This window comes from Sapajus apella, unplaced genomic scaffold, assembly GCF_009761245.1.
Source record: "Sapajus apella isolate SASKATOON/1434 unplaced genomic scaffold, GSC_monkey_1.0 scaffold71, whole genome shotgun sequence".
Classification (NCBI taxonomy): Eukaryota; Metazoa; Chordata; class Mammalia; order Primates; family Cebidae; genus Sapajus; species Sapajus apella.
The window spans coordinates 6,392,983-6,405,198 of record NW_022437011.1 but is presented as its reverse complement, the minus strand read 5'-3'; the positions used below and the strand labels follow the sequence as shown (position 1 = coordinate 6,405,198).

General features: G+C 36.0%; 1 long non-coding RNA gene across 1 annotated transcript; it reads right to left on the bottom strand.

Moving 5' to 3' along the window:
- Nucleotides 1-322: 322 nt before the first annotated feature.
- LOC116531684 lies at nucleotides 323-10,866 on the bottom strand. The gene is made up of 3 exons (XR_004260519.1): nucleotides 10,557-10,866; nucleotides 4,463-4,469; nucleotides 323-334 (listed from the first exon to the last, which is right to left on the bottom strand). It is a non-coding gene; the product is annotated as an uncharacterized LOC116531684 (long non-coding RNA).
- Between the last annotated feature and the right edge of the window lie 1,350 nt (nucleotides 10,867-12,216).

Below are 12,216 nucleotides of genomic sequence, written 5' to 3'. Positions count from 1 at the left end.
AAAACTGGGGTGGAGCAATAAGAAATGGTTTTATGTAAGTATGGGCATTTGAGCTGGGTCTTGGAGGATGAGAAGGGAGTGGGCCTTAGACATGGTATAAAAGGAATGATAAACAGTCAAATTTCTGCACCTTAAATACCAAAAAATACCACAGCATTTTCTTTCCATGCCACAAATGTCAATGGATTCTTCCCCATACAATCTCAAGGTTAATAAACAAATGTATGCTTCTGCCCTTCAAACAGGCTATCTGTCTTTCTAAGAAACCGTTTGCATTCTGAATGAATTGCATATTCTGACTGAAATATTTGCTGTAGGTAACATTTTGTTATTTCTTGGCATCATAGATGGAGGGAAAATCCACCTAGCATCTCTTAAACTGCCTCTCAATATGCAGTCCTGTTCCCCAAGGCTTTTCCTTTGACAGACCACTGCCTGCTGTGCTAATTCGGTTGACTAATTTGCAGTGTAGAAGAGTACTCAGAGGGAGACCCCTCTGTCCAGCAGCCTGCCCCACCCTGTTCCAATAGGAATCCAAATTAGGAAATATCCAGTTTCTGCAGATTCACTTCTGCTTAGTTATCTCAAAGCTAGTCCGCTTTCTCATGCAATTCCTGTACCATATCAGAAATTCATGGAAGTTTTGAACATGAGTATGATGCAGTTCCCATACTGATGCAGTTTTTTTCCTGTTCCTTTTCTATTTGTGAAAAATTATGGAGTGCATGAAAAATTTTGTTAGAAAATAATGTGCAGTGTATACAATGTGGTTCCATCAAGACAGAGTATTCAGTGTCCATCACCCAAGTACAATATATGTACAATGTTAAGTATTATTTTAAGTACAGTATAGTGTTAAATACGGTCGTCCTACTCCGCTATCAAAACTTGAATTTATTCATTTTATCTTACCATATGTTTGTACCATTTAGCCCACTTTTCTCTATCCTTTCCCCGCCCACCCACTCACCTTCCCCAACCTCATTATGTATTTTCCACTCCTAAATATAAGTAAGAACATGCGATATTTGTCGTTTTGTGCCTAGCTTATTTCCCTAAAGATAATGATTTCCAGTTCCATCCATATTGCTGCAGATCACATGATTTTATTGGTAGTATTCTATTTTGTATATACGTCGCATTTCCTTTATTCATACACTTGATAGACAATCAGGTTGATTCTATATGTTAGCTATTGTGAATAGCGTTGCAATAAACATGTAAGTGCAGGTACACTTTTCATACATTGATTTTTTTTCCTTTGGGTAGATACCTAGTAGTGGGATTGCTGGATCGAAGGGAAATTCTATTTTTAGTTTTTTGAGAAATCACCATACTATTTTCCATAGTGGCTGTACTAGCTAAAATTCCCACCAACAGAATGTGAAGAAAAGAGAACTCTTTTCTTCAATTCTTTCTTCAACAGAATGTGAAGAAAAGAGTTATCACATTCTCTCCAACTTGTTTTTTTGTGTGTGTCTTTTAATAATAGCAATTCTAGCTGAGATAAGACGATACATCACTGTGGTTTTGATGTGCATTTCTCTGATGATTAGTGATATTGAGCATTTTTATACCCCTATTGGCCATTCGTATGTCTTATTTTGATAAATGTTTATTCATGTCCTTTGCCTACTTTTTAATGGGATTATTTCATTGTTTTTTATTGAGTATTTTAGTTTCTTCTATATTCTGGATATTCACCCCTTGTCAGATAAATAGTTTCCAAATATTTTCCCATTCAATAGGATGTCTCTTCACCATCCTGATTATTTCTTTTTTTGTGAAGAAGCTTTTTAGCTTAATAAAGTCCCATTTGCCTATTTTTTGGTTTTGTTGCCTGTGCTTTTGAGTTCTTAGTCATAAATTCATTGCCTAAACCAAGAATTAGGGGATTTTTCCCTAAATTTCATTCTAGTAATTTTATAGTTTTGTGTCTTGCATTTAAGTCTTTAATCCATTTTAAGTTGATCTTTGTATATGATGAGAGATGGGGGTCCAGTTTCATTCCTCTGCATGTGGTTCTCCAATTTTCCTGGCATCATTTACTGAAAAGGCTACCTTTTCTCCAATCTAAGATCTTTCTTGTTTTGTCAAAGATCAGTTGGCTGCAAATGTGTGGCTTTGTTGGTAAGTTCTCTATTCTGTTCTATTGGTCTGTGTGTCTATTTTTGTACCAACATCCTGCTTTTTTGGTTACTATAGCCTTGTAATATATTTTGAAGTCATAAAATGTGATGCCTCTAGCTTTTCTTCTTTTTGCTTAGGATTTCTTTGGCTATTCAAACTCTTTTTTGATTCCATATGAATTTTAGGATTGGTTTTGCTAATTCTGTAAAAAATGACATGGTTATTTTGATAGGAATTACGTTAAATCTGTAGATTGCTTTGGGCAATGTAATCATTTTAATGATATTGACTCTTCTGATTCATAAGCATTGGATGTTTTTCCATTTATTGGGATAATATTCAATTTCTTTCAACAGTGTTTTGTAGTTTTTCTTGTAGAGATCTTCTACCTCCTTGGTTAAATTTATTCCTAGGTATTTTATTTTTTTGTAGCTATTGAGACTGCCTTTTTAATTTCTTTCCTGGCTTGATCACTATTTGTGTATAGAAATGCTGCTAATTGATTTTGTAAGCTTCAACTTTACTCCTGAATTTATTTTCCAAATCTAGGACTTTTTATTATAAAAACTTTCAACCATATGCAAAAGTAAAGAGAATACCATAAAGAATGCCCCTGTTACTCAATTTTACAATACCCACATTTTGCCATTCTGATTGATTTCTCTCTTTTTTTTTTTTTATTGTTCTCTCTTACCGCTTAAGTGGAAAGGATAATTTTTTCTCACTATAAAAATGCTTTAATGGTGGTGTCTGCACGGCATGTGTTGTCAAGAAAGAACAGTAAATGCCCTCCCTGCTGCCTTCCCCTGGCCTCTAGCAACTACTGCCCTACTCTCTACTTCTCCGTGATCAACTTTTTCAGCTTTCACATGTGAGTGAGAAGATGCAGTGTTTTTCTTTCTATGCCTGGCTTATTTTACTTAACGTAATATCCTCCAAGTTCATCCATACATCCATGTTGCCACTAATGACAGAATTTTGTTCCTTGTTTTTGGATTCTTTTGGAGTTTTTGATCCCTTTATAGGAGAGGAAGGGTAGGGCTCTATCTTTGAGCTCAAGTCATGGTCTTTCCTAGATGCTAGCCTGAGTTAATAACTTTACAATATTGGACAGTGCTAGGAACCTGCAAAAAAACAAAAAGGGTCTTGTATTTATACATGATAGATAATTAATCTAATTGTGTTAGGTATTATGTTGGAATTAAAGAGGAAGTGTTTGAGTTGTATAAACAGGGTTCAGATCCCAGCCTTACCACATTCTCAGGCAGCAAATTAACTTTTCTGAGCTTCATTTTCCTCATCTGTAAAATGAAAATGTTAATAGTATCTATTTCCTGGAATAGTTATGAGGGTAAAATGAGATAATGCATCTAAAGCTTCCTCATGTGCCTAGCACACAGTAACTGCTTAATAAATATTTAAAAGAATTATTGTAATCTTCCATCATTGCTGGATCTGGTACCAAACTTAAATACTTTCATGTAGGTTCAGATTTCTTACACCTAGACTTTTCAAGAATAGGTTTGTAAAAGAATCATAGTTTATAGAATAATTTAATTTTATCTAACCCTAAAAGCAGTACTTAAAAAAACTGTTAGATATATATACATCCTATTTGTCCAAATAGAGCTTTTTGGAAAGCCAGGAATCCCAAGGCCTCTGGCTCTTGTTTTCCTCATCTGGAAAATGAAATTCCATTTTCATAAAATTTAACAAAGATATGCACACTTCTACATAGATGGAATTACATCCTCAGGTTATGGTGCTGTGGGTTTTTCTTATTGAATGAAGGGATCTATGTCTTCTCAAGCTTGATACGTAAGGAAGGAAGAGAAGATGTAATGAGGATTTAAACAGATTTATTGAAAATCATATTTGGAATGCATGAGTTGCAGCCCCAAGATTAAGGCAAGTGTCTCTCAGTACATTTTCTTCAGTAGTAATAGACAGGAAAAGGCTTTTCCTTTTAAAATTATTCTGTAATAAGAAATGGTTTAAACTGGAGAACTTCTTTATTCAGTAATTTGGACAGATCAAGGGATACAATGAAAATATCATTCAGTAACAGAACTAAAGCTGTTCTAACAGAACTATGTCAGTCTGAATTAGAAAGAGATGGTCATGACAATTGACAGCCATCATGCTGGTACACTCACCACAGGACAGACCTGAGCCAGATAGTCTCATTAATTCCTGTCCCTGACCTTCCTCAACACTACCCCTCTGAATTCTGTTCGAAACCCTTGAGTGGCTTCTCTTTTGTCTCAGAATAAGGTTTCCAAAACTCAAAACTTAGCATACCCTGAAAGTCCCTGGATGGTCCAGACCCTACTGACTTCCTTAGTAATTCTACCCTCATTCATGTGTTTTAGCCACACCATCCTCAAATGAAACATACTCCCACTGCCACGGGGCCTTTGCAAAGACTGTCCTCTCTGCTTGGAATGCCCCAGTGGGCTCTTCTTCATGCTTTAGACCATAGCTCAAGCGTTTATGGTACCATTGAATATCTTCTTCATAACTCTCAAAATTATAATCAATAACTAATTATGCAATTAATTTGTTAATATTATAGGTGTTTACATTTCCCATTACAATAGAAATGTTATGAGCATAAGGACTGTCCTTAATATGCTGACCATTCTATTCCTAATGTTTGTATAGGACAAATGTTCAATAAATATTTATTGACTATGTAAATGAATGGATTTTCATTCTCTACCAATATCAGAGCTTGGGCTATAAACCTCTAAGTGCAACATATCTTTTTTTTAATTTTTTTCCCCATTTATTTATTTTATTGCATTTTAGGTTTTGGGGTACATGTGAAGAACATGCAAGATTGTTGCATAGGTACACACATGGCAGTGTGATTTGCTGCCTTCCTCCCCATCACCTACATCTGGCATCTCTCCCCTTGCTCTCTCCCCAGCTCCCCACCCCCCACCGTCCCTCCCCTATTTCCCCCCAACTGACCCAAGTGTGTAGTGCTCCCCTCCCTGTGTCCATGTGTTCTCATTGTTCAACACCCCCCTCTGAGTGTGAATGGAAACTTATGAGTCACTCAACTCCATGAGCGCTGGCTTCTGGTGACTTGTATACCTGTGATATCTTGTGTGTGTATGTGGATAAATATCTATTGATCTATGCCCTCACCTGTTTTCTCTTTCCCTGGGTTGCTTTTACTCCTAGATACCCTGCCAGGTAACCTATGATTTCCTCATTTTTGGCATCATTTTCCTATTACTGGTCTTTTTTGCTTTTCCCAATCCCCTCAGAGGCCAAGACCATCCTGAAATCTGGTGGTCTCATTGGTATTCACCATTCATGGCTCCCAGGCTTTTGATTTAATGGCTCTTTTACTTTCAAGTCCTGCCTTCTTCCCTGCCAAGATATTTAGTTATTGTTATTCATAGAAAATAATTCAAAAAATAGATTATTCTCTCTCTCTCTCCATCTCTCAGCTAATGGGGGCACTATTATTGGTTTTAGGGCTATGAACTTTAGGACAAAGAAAATTTTTTAAATCCTTGGTTGAGTTTCAGGAGCTTCATGATATTTTTCACTGAATACCATGCACCCTTTTATAAAATAATGATGATATGCCTGGCTCTTTAAGAGGATGCAAATTGTACAACTAAGACTTGGGAATTGAGAGCTTTTGAAAAATAATTGAAACTTTCATACTGTTTACACAACTATAGTTGTGATTTATTTATTTATGTGTTCATCAATCTAACAAGCATGTGTTCAGTTTCTAATATGAGTTAGGCACCATCTTTACACCTAGTTGGTGATAGAATGATGTAGAGGGCAGATGAAAGTCCTGTCCTCAATGAGGCATACATTCATCTTGCAAGAAATGAAGAGTAAACAGTAAAATATCTATTTATAGTGAGTACAATGCTAGAATATTATGAGTTAGCTATAATCACTGAAAATCCGTTTTCTCCTCCATGGTAAGAAATGTATTCCTGCTCTAACTTGGCCATGCTATGTGCACTGTTCAATTATAGCAGTGTTTTTCTTTTTCTTTTTAAAGTTTTATTTTAGGTTCAAGGTACATGTGCAGGTTTATTATTTAGGTAAACTGCATGTCATGGGGGTTTGGTGTATAGATTGTTTCATCATCCAGGTAGTAAGCATAGTACCTGATAGGGAATTTTTTAATAGTCACTTTTCTCCCACCAGTCACCCTCAAGTAGGCCCCAGTGTCTGTTGTTCCCTTCTTTGTGTCCACATGTACAATATTTAGCTCCCACTTATAACTAAGAATCTACGGTATTTTTTTTCTGTTCCTGCATTAGTTTGCTTGGAATAATGGCTTCTAGCGCCATCCATGTTGGTGCAAAGGATATGATCTTGCTCTTTTTTCTGGGCTCCATACTATTCCATGGTGTATATGTATCACATTTTCTTTATCCAGTCTACCATTGATGGACATTTAGGTTGATTCCATGACTTTGCTATTGTGAATAGTGCTGTGATAAACATATATGTGCATAAGTCTTTATGGTAGAGCAATTTGCATTTCGCTGGGTATTTACTCAACAGTGGGATTACTAGGTCAAATGGTAGTTCTGTTTTAAATTCTTTGAGAAATCACCGCACCGCTTTCAATAATTATTGAACTAATTTACATAACCACCATTAATGTATAAATATTGGCTTTCCTCCACAATCTCACTGGCATCCTTTCTTTTTTTGATTTTTAATAATAGCCAATCCGACTGGTATGAGATGGTATCTTGTGTGGTTTTGATTTGCATTTCTCTAACAATTAGTGATGCTGAGCATTTTTTCATACGGTTCTTGGTCACGCATATGTCTTCTTTGGAAAAGTATCTTTTCATGTCCTTTGCCCACTTTTTAGTAGAGTTGGTTGTTTTTTACTTGTGAATTTGTTTAAGTTCCTTGTAGACATTGGATATTAGACTTTTGCTGGATACAGTTGGTGAATATTTTCTCCCATTCAGTAGACTGTCTTTTTACTCTGTTTCTTTTGCTGTGCAGAAGCTCTTTCGTTTAATTAGGTTCCATTTGTCAATTTTTGTTTTTGTTGCGACTGGTTTTTGTTTGCAGATGATATGAGTCTATAGATAGAAAACCCCATAATCTCTGCCCAAAATCTCCTAGATCTGATAAACAGCTTCAGCAAAGTTTCAGAATACAAAATCAATGTACAAAAATCAGTAGTATACATCAGCAGTATTTTTCAAAATTTTTTAAAGATTCCCTAGTGATCATGAAATTGAGAGTTTACTAATATTTTTAATGAATTTCATAGAATATATCAGAGATTATTTCACATATTAAAGGTTAGTATTGACATTTGTTTCAGATTTAAATATATGGATATCCTGGTTCTAAGGTAAAATGTATGTGACAGCAGGTCACCATCAAAAATGTATGAAGGCATGAATCCTCAGGCCACAACCACAGCACTGTGTCATCACATATGAGGTGCTTAGGGGCACCACCTATGAGGTGCTTGTTATAATGCTAACAAGACAGGCAGCTGGTTCCATTAGGACAAGATGTAGGCACACTCAAGTTCAGCTTCATTTCAAAGGATATTTCATCTCTTTAGATTTTGGATTTGAAAATACTATTTGAATGTATAGTCAAGAAGAACTAAAAATAAGTTATCACTCAGCATGAGCAACTTTAAAAATGATATTATGGGGATAGGAAGCATTGGTAGGCTTTCCTAACTATAGATATGCCACGTAATTATTAAGTTACTCCATTTACTCCATCTTTATTGAGCACTTACCATGCCCCAGGCACTGTGCCGAATAAATCACACATAGTTCTGACTCTCATCATGTTTACAATTTTCTCTTCACTTAATGGCCCTTAACCCTGACAGTGCAACAGAATCATCTGGGGGACTTTTGAAAAAAACTGATGCCCAACTCTATTCCTAGAGATTCTAATTCAATCAGTCTGGAATAAGAGGCAGAATTAACATTTTTAAAACTGTCTAGATGATTCTAATGTGCAACCATGATTGAGAATCAATGGCCTTCAGCATTCAATAAAAATCTTGTAAATTTGAATATTATTTTGCTTAAAATACCCAGAACAGTTTTTTTTCTCTCAGGGTGATAAAATAAACTCTTCTTACAAAAGTGAGAATTTTAAAATTTCTCTAAAAAATGTCAGCATCTATAAAATCCTTAAATTTTTTTATCATTTTTAAATACTAATCTTTATCATTTTAAAAACTCTTCTCCGGCTAAATATTCATTAATAATCAATTTTTAAATTATTTTTATTTTTACTTTTCACCTCAGTTACTAGTTTGAGTTATTTGTGAATTCGTGAAACAACCTAAATTTCCATTTCCTCTTAATGGTTAAAATTAAGGACAAAAATCACCCCTTAAATTTCATTTTTTAGTGACTGTTATCAAATTAAAGTTCTATATCTATACAGTTGTAGATAAAATATTTAAATTGATAACCATTTGGATATTTGTTTCATTTTGCTATGAATTATATTAAAATATTATTAAAAGTATGAGTCATACTTTTACTCCCATTAATACATTTACTAATAGCTCATTTATCTTTGCCTTGTAATAATAAATCTCCTTATAGTCAAAGTTTATCAAGAATCTGAAAAAAAAAAAAATCTCTGCCTGATTCCAGGCCCCATTTCTCTCATCAGCTTTTGTGTTTTCTCTGTTTTAAGAGTTTTTAACTGGTTAAAAAAGGGAACTCTCATCTCTAACACAGCGATTTTTGCCTTCCCTGAAGATAGGATTAAACCATCTGATTGAAGGGCTCCATTCTGCCTTATTTCCTTTTCAAATGAAGCTGAGCAAATCAGCTGAAGTAGCTGTTAGCTGTCTGTGTTTCCCCCCACGTTGGGCTCATTGCTTGTTGATGATATTCTTATTTATTCCATTCTTTGGAGATATTGATGACAACTAGAGGTATCTTTCATCTTCTCTCATCTCATGATTAGACCCTTAAGTGTGTCTGTGGCCTATGAATACAGTCACCTTGACTTGGCAGCCCACAACTATGTGGACTTAACCTCATCCCTTAAGTTCCCTGAGCCTCAATTTTCAAAGGGACAAAATAGAGAGGAAGCAAGAGAGAGAAAGAGAGCAAGGATACACTATAAGTATTAGACATAACACATGCAAACTACTCAGCACATTGTCTACACTTTCTAGGGTACAATAAATGGCATATAGTATTAATATTGAGCTGATAGCCTTTCTGTATGTTAATAATAATCCATGACGTGGTGTAAGGTAAAAGCATAACTTGGAGCTCTTGAAGACAACAGCAGTAAACCAAATGTCATAATAAAGTGAGTTACACATTTTGTTTTGTTGTCCGGTGCATATGAAACAGATGTGCTTTCATCAGGCTTTGTTGTTACATTTTTTTTTTTTTTTTTTTGGACGGAGTTTCGCTCTTGTCACCCAGGCTGGAGTGCAATGGCGCGATCTCGGCTCACCGCAACCTCCGCCTCCTGGGTTCAGGCAATTCTCCTGCCTCAGCCTCCTGAGTAGCTGGGATTACAGGCACGCGCCACCATGCCCAGCTAATTTTTTTTTGTATTTTTAGTAGAGACGGGGTTTCACCGTGTTGACCAGGATGGTCTCGATCTCTTGACCTCGTGATCCAACCGCCTCAGCCTCCCAAAGTGCTGGGATTACAGGCTTGAGCCACCGCGCCCGGCCTTTTGTTACATTTTTAAAGCACATAAAAGTTATGTTGACCCTATGTTATAGTCTATTAAGTGAGCAATAGCATTATGTCTAAAAAATGTATATAGCTTAAAAATACTTTATTGGCCCCGAATGCTAGCGATCGTCTGGGCCTTCAGTGAGTTGCAATCTTTTAGCTGGTAGAGGGCTTTGCTTCAATGTTGTTGGCTGTTGGCTGATCAAGGCAGTGGTTGCTGAAGGTTGGGGTGGCTGCGGCAATTTCTGAATGTAAGACAACATTACATTTGCCACATTGATTGATCTTTCACAAACGATTTCTTTGTAACATGTGATGCTGTTTGATAGCATTGTACCCACAGAACTTCTTTTAAAATTTGAGTCAATCATCTCAAACTCTGCCACTGCTTTGTCAATTAAGTTTATGAAATATGCTAAATCCTTTGTCATCATTTCAACAATGTTCACAGCATCTTCAACAGGAGTACTTTCCATCTCAAGAAGCCATTTTTTTTTTTTTTTTTTGTTTCATTGGTAAGAAGCAATTCCTCATTCTTTAAAGTTTTGTTATGAGATTACAACAGTTTGGGTACATCTTTAGGTGCTGTTACTAATTCTAGTTCTCTTGTTATTTCCATTACATCAACTGTGACTTCTGCCACTGAAATCTTACACTCCCTCAAAATCATCCATTTGAGTTGGAATCAACTTCTTCCAAATTCCTATTAATGTTGACCTCCCATGAATCACAGATGTTCTTAATGTCATCTAGAATGGTGAAATCTTTCCAGAAGGATTTCAATTTACTTTATCCAGAGCTATCAGAGGAATCACTATCTATGGTAGCTATAGCCATATGAATTGTATTTCTTAAATAATAAGACTTGAAATTCAAAATTACTTCTCAATCCATGGGCTGCAGAATGGATGTTGTGTTAGCAGGTGTGAAAACAACATTCATGTCCTTGTACATCTCCACCAGAACTCTTGGATGACCAAGTGTGTTATCTATTAGCAGTAATATTTTTAAAGGTATCTTTTCTTCTGAGCAGTAGGTCTTAACAGTGAGCTTAAAATGTTCATTAAACCATGCTGTAAGCTGTCATCTGGCCTTGTTGTTTCATCTATAGAGCACAGACACAGTAGATTTAGCATAATTTTCAGGGCTCTAGGATTTTCAGAATGGTAACTAAGCATTGGCTTCAATTTGAAGTTACCGACTTCATTAGTCCCTAGCAAAAGAATCAACCTATCCTTTAAAGCTTTGAAGCCAGGCAGTGATGTTTACTGTGTCACTGTGAAAGTTCTAAATGGCATCTTTTTCCAAGATAAGGCTGTTTCATTTGCGTTGAAAATCTGTTGTAATATAACCACCTTTATCAATTATCTTAGCTAAGTTTTCAAATAACCTGCTGCAGACATACAATGCCTAGTTTTTCTTTTGCTTTATGATGTTGGCGGACTTTGATACTGAATGAATAGACCCAATTTTTAATTAGGGGTTACAAAATGGAAATCGAATTCTAAGTCTATCCTTTTATTTTTGTCTCTATTATGATCATTCTACAGAGCAGAATGGATCCCCACCCAAAATTGATTGGTCATCAGAGCCGATGATGTCATGCACACCTAGAGGGGATAAGAAGGTTCATTACATGAGGCATTTGGAGGTGAGCAGGGCTGGCTTTGCAAGCTGTCCCACAAATGGCTGGAGAGAGCAGTAAAAGTAGACTAGCGAGGGGTTTATGCTGGGATTACAGTGTGGCACTGAAGTGAGGGTTTCTGTGTACAGGCAAGCTTGTGTGCTTTGTACCTTCTATAGGAGCCAAAGGGGCGAGACCAAGCTTTCCTAGTAGCCTAGATGTGGGGCAGAAAGAAAGGAAAGGAGCTATGAGGTTATAAGTTGTCAGCAGTCAACATAAAACAGTCAGACACGTTACTGCAGGTTATTTATTGGAACATTTTATAAGAAGACATTTGTCCTCGTCCACTATTTGCTAACTAACTGGCAGTATAGTTTAAAAAGGAAAGGTAGGAAAATGCTTGGTCCTTTCATTTATTTACTGATTTACTGGTTTTCAAGATAATGAATTGGTTTGCTGTCATCCTTCAAGGCAATTAATTTTGTTAATGTTATAAACACATGAATCGAAACATTTGATTAGTTTCAATTCATTGTGTTTTTTTATCATTATTGAACAATAAATTGTATTAATTTTAGCAAGTGAGAGGGTCGTTAAATCGGTCTTTGAAGTCCTTTTGTCATGACTCAGGTAGGTTTTGGTCACTTCCTAGCAACCCACTCTGGGTATGTGACAAGGTTTTTCTTGCTCATATTAATTTTCAGGGCCCAGGCCCAGAATCAGCTATTTCTTTATGGAGCCCAGGTTTCTTTT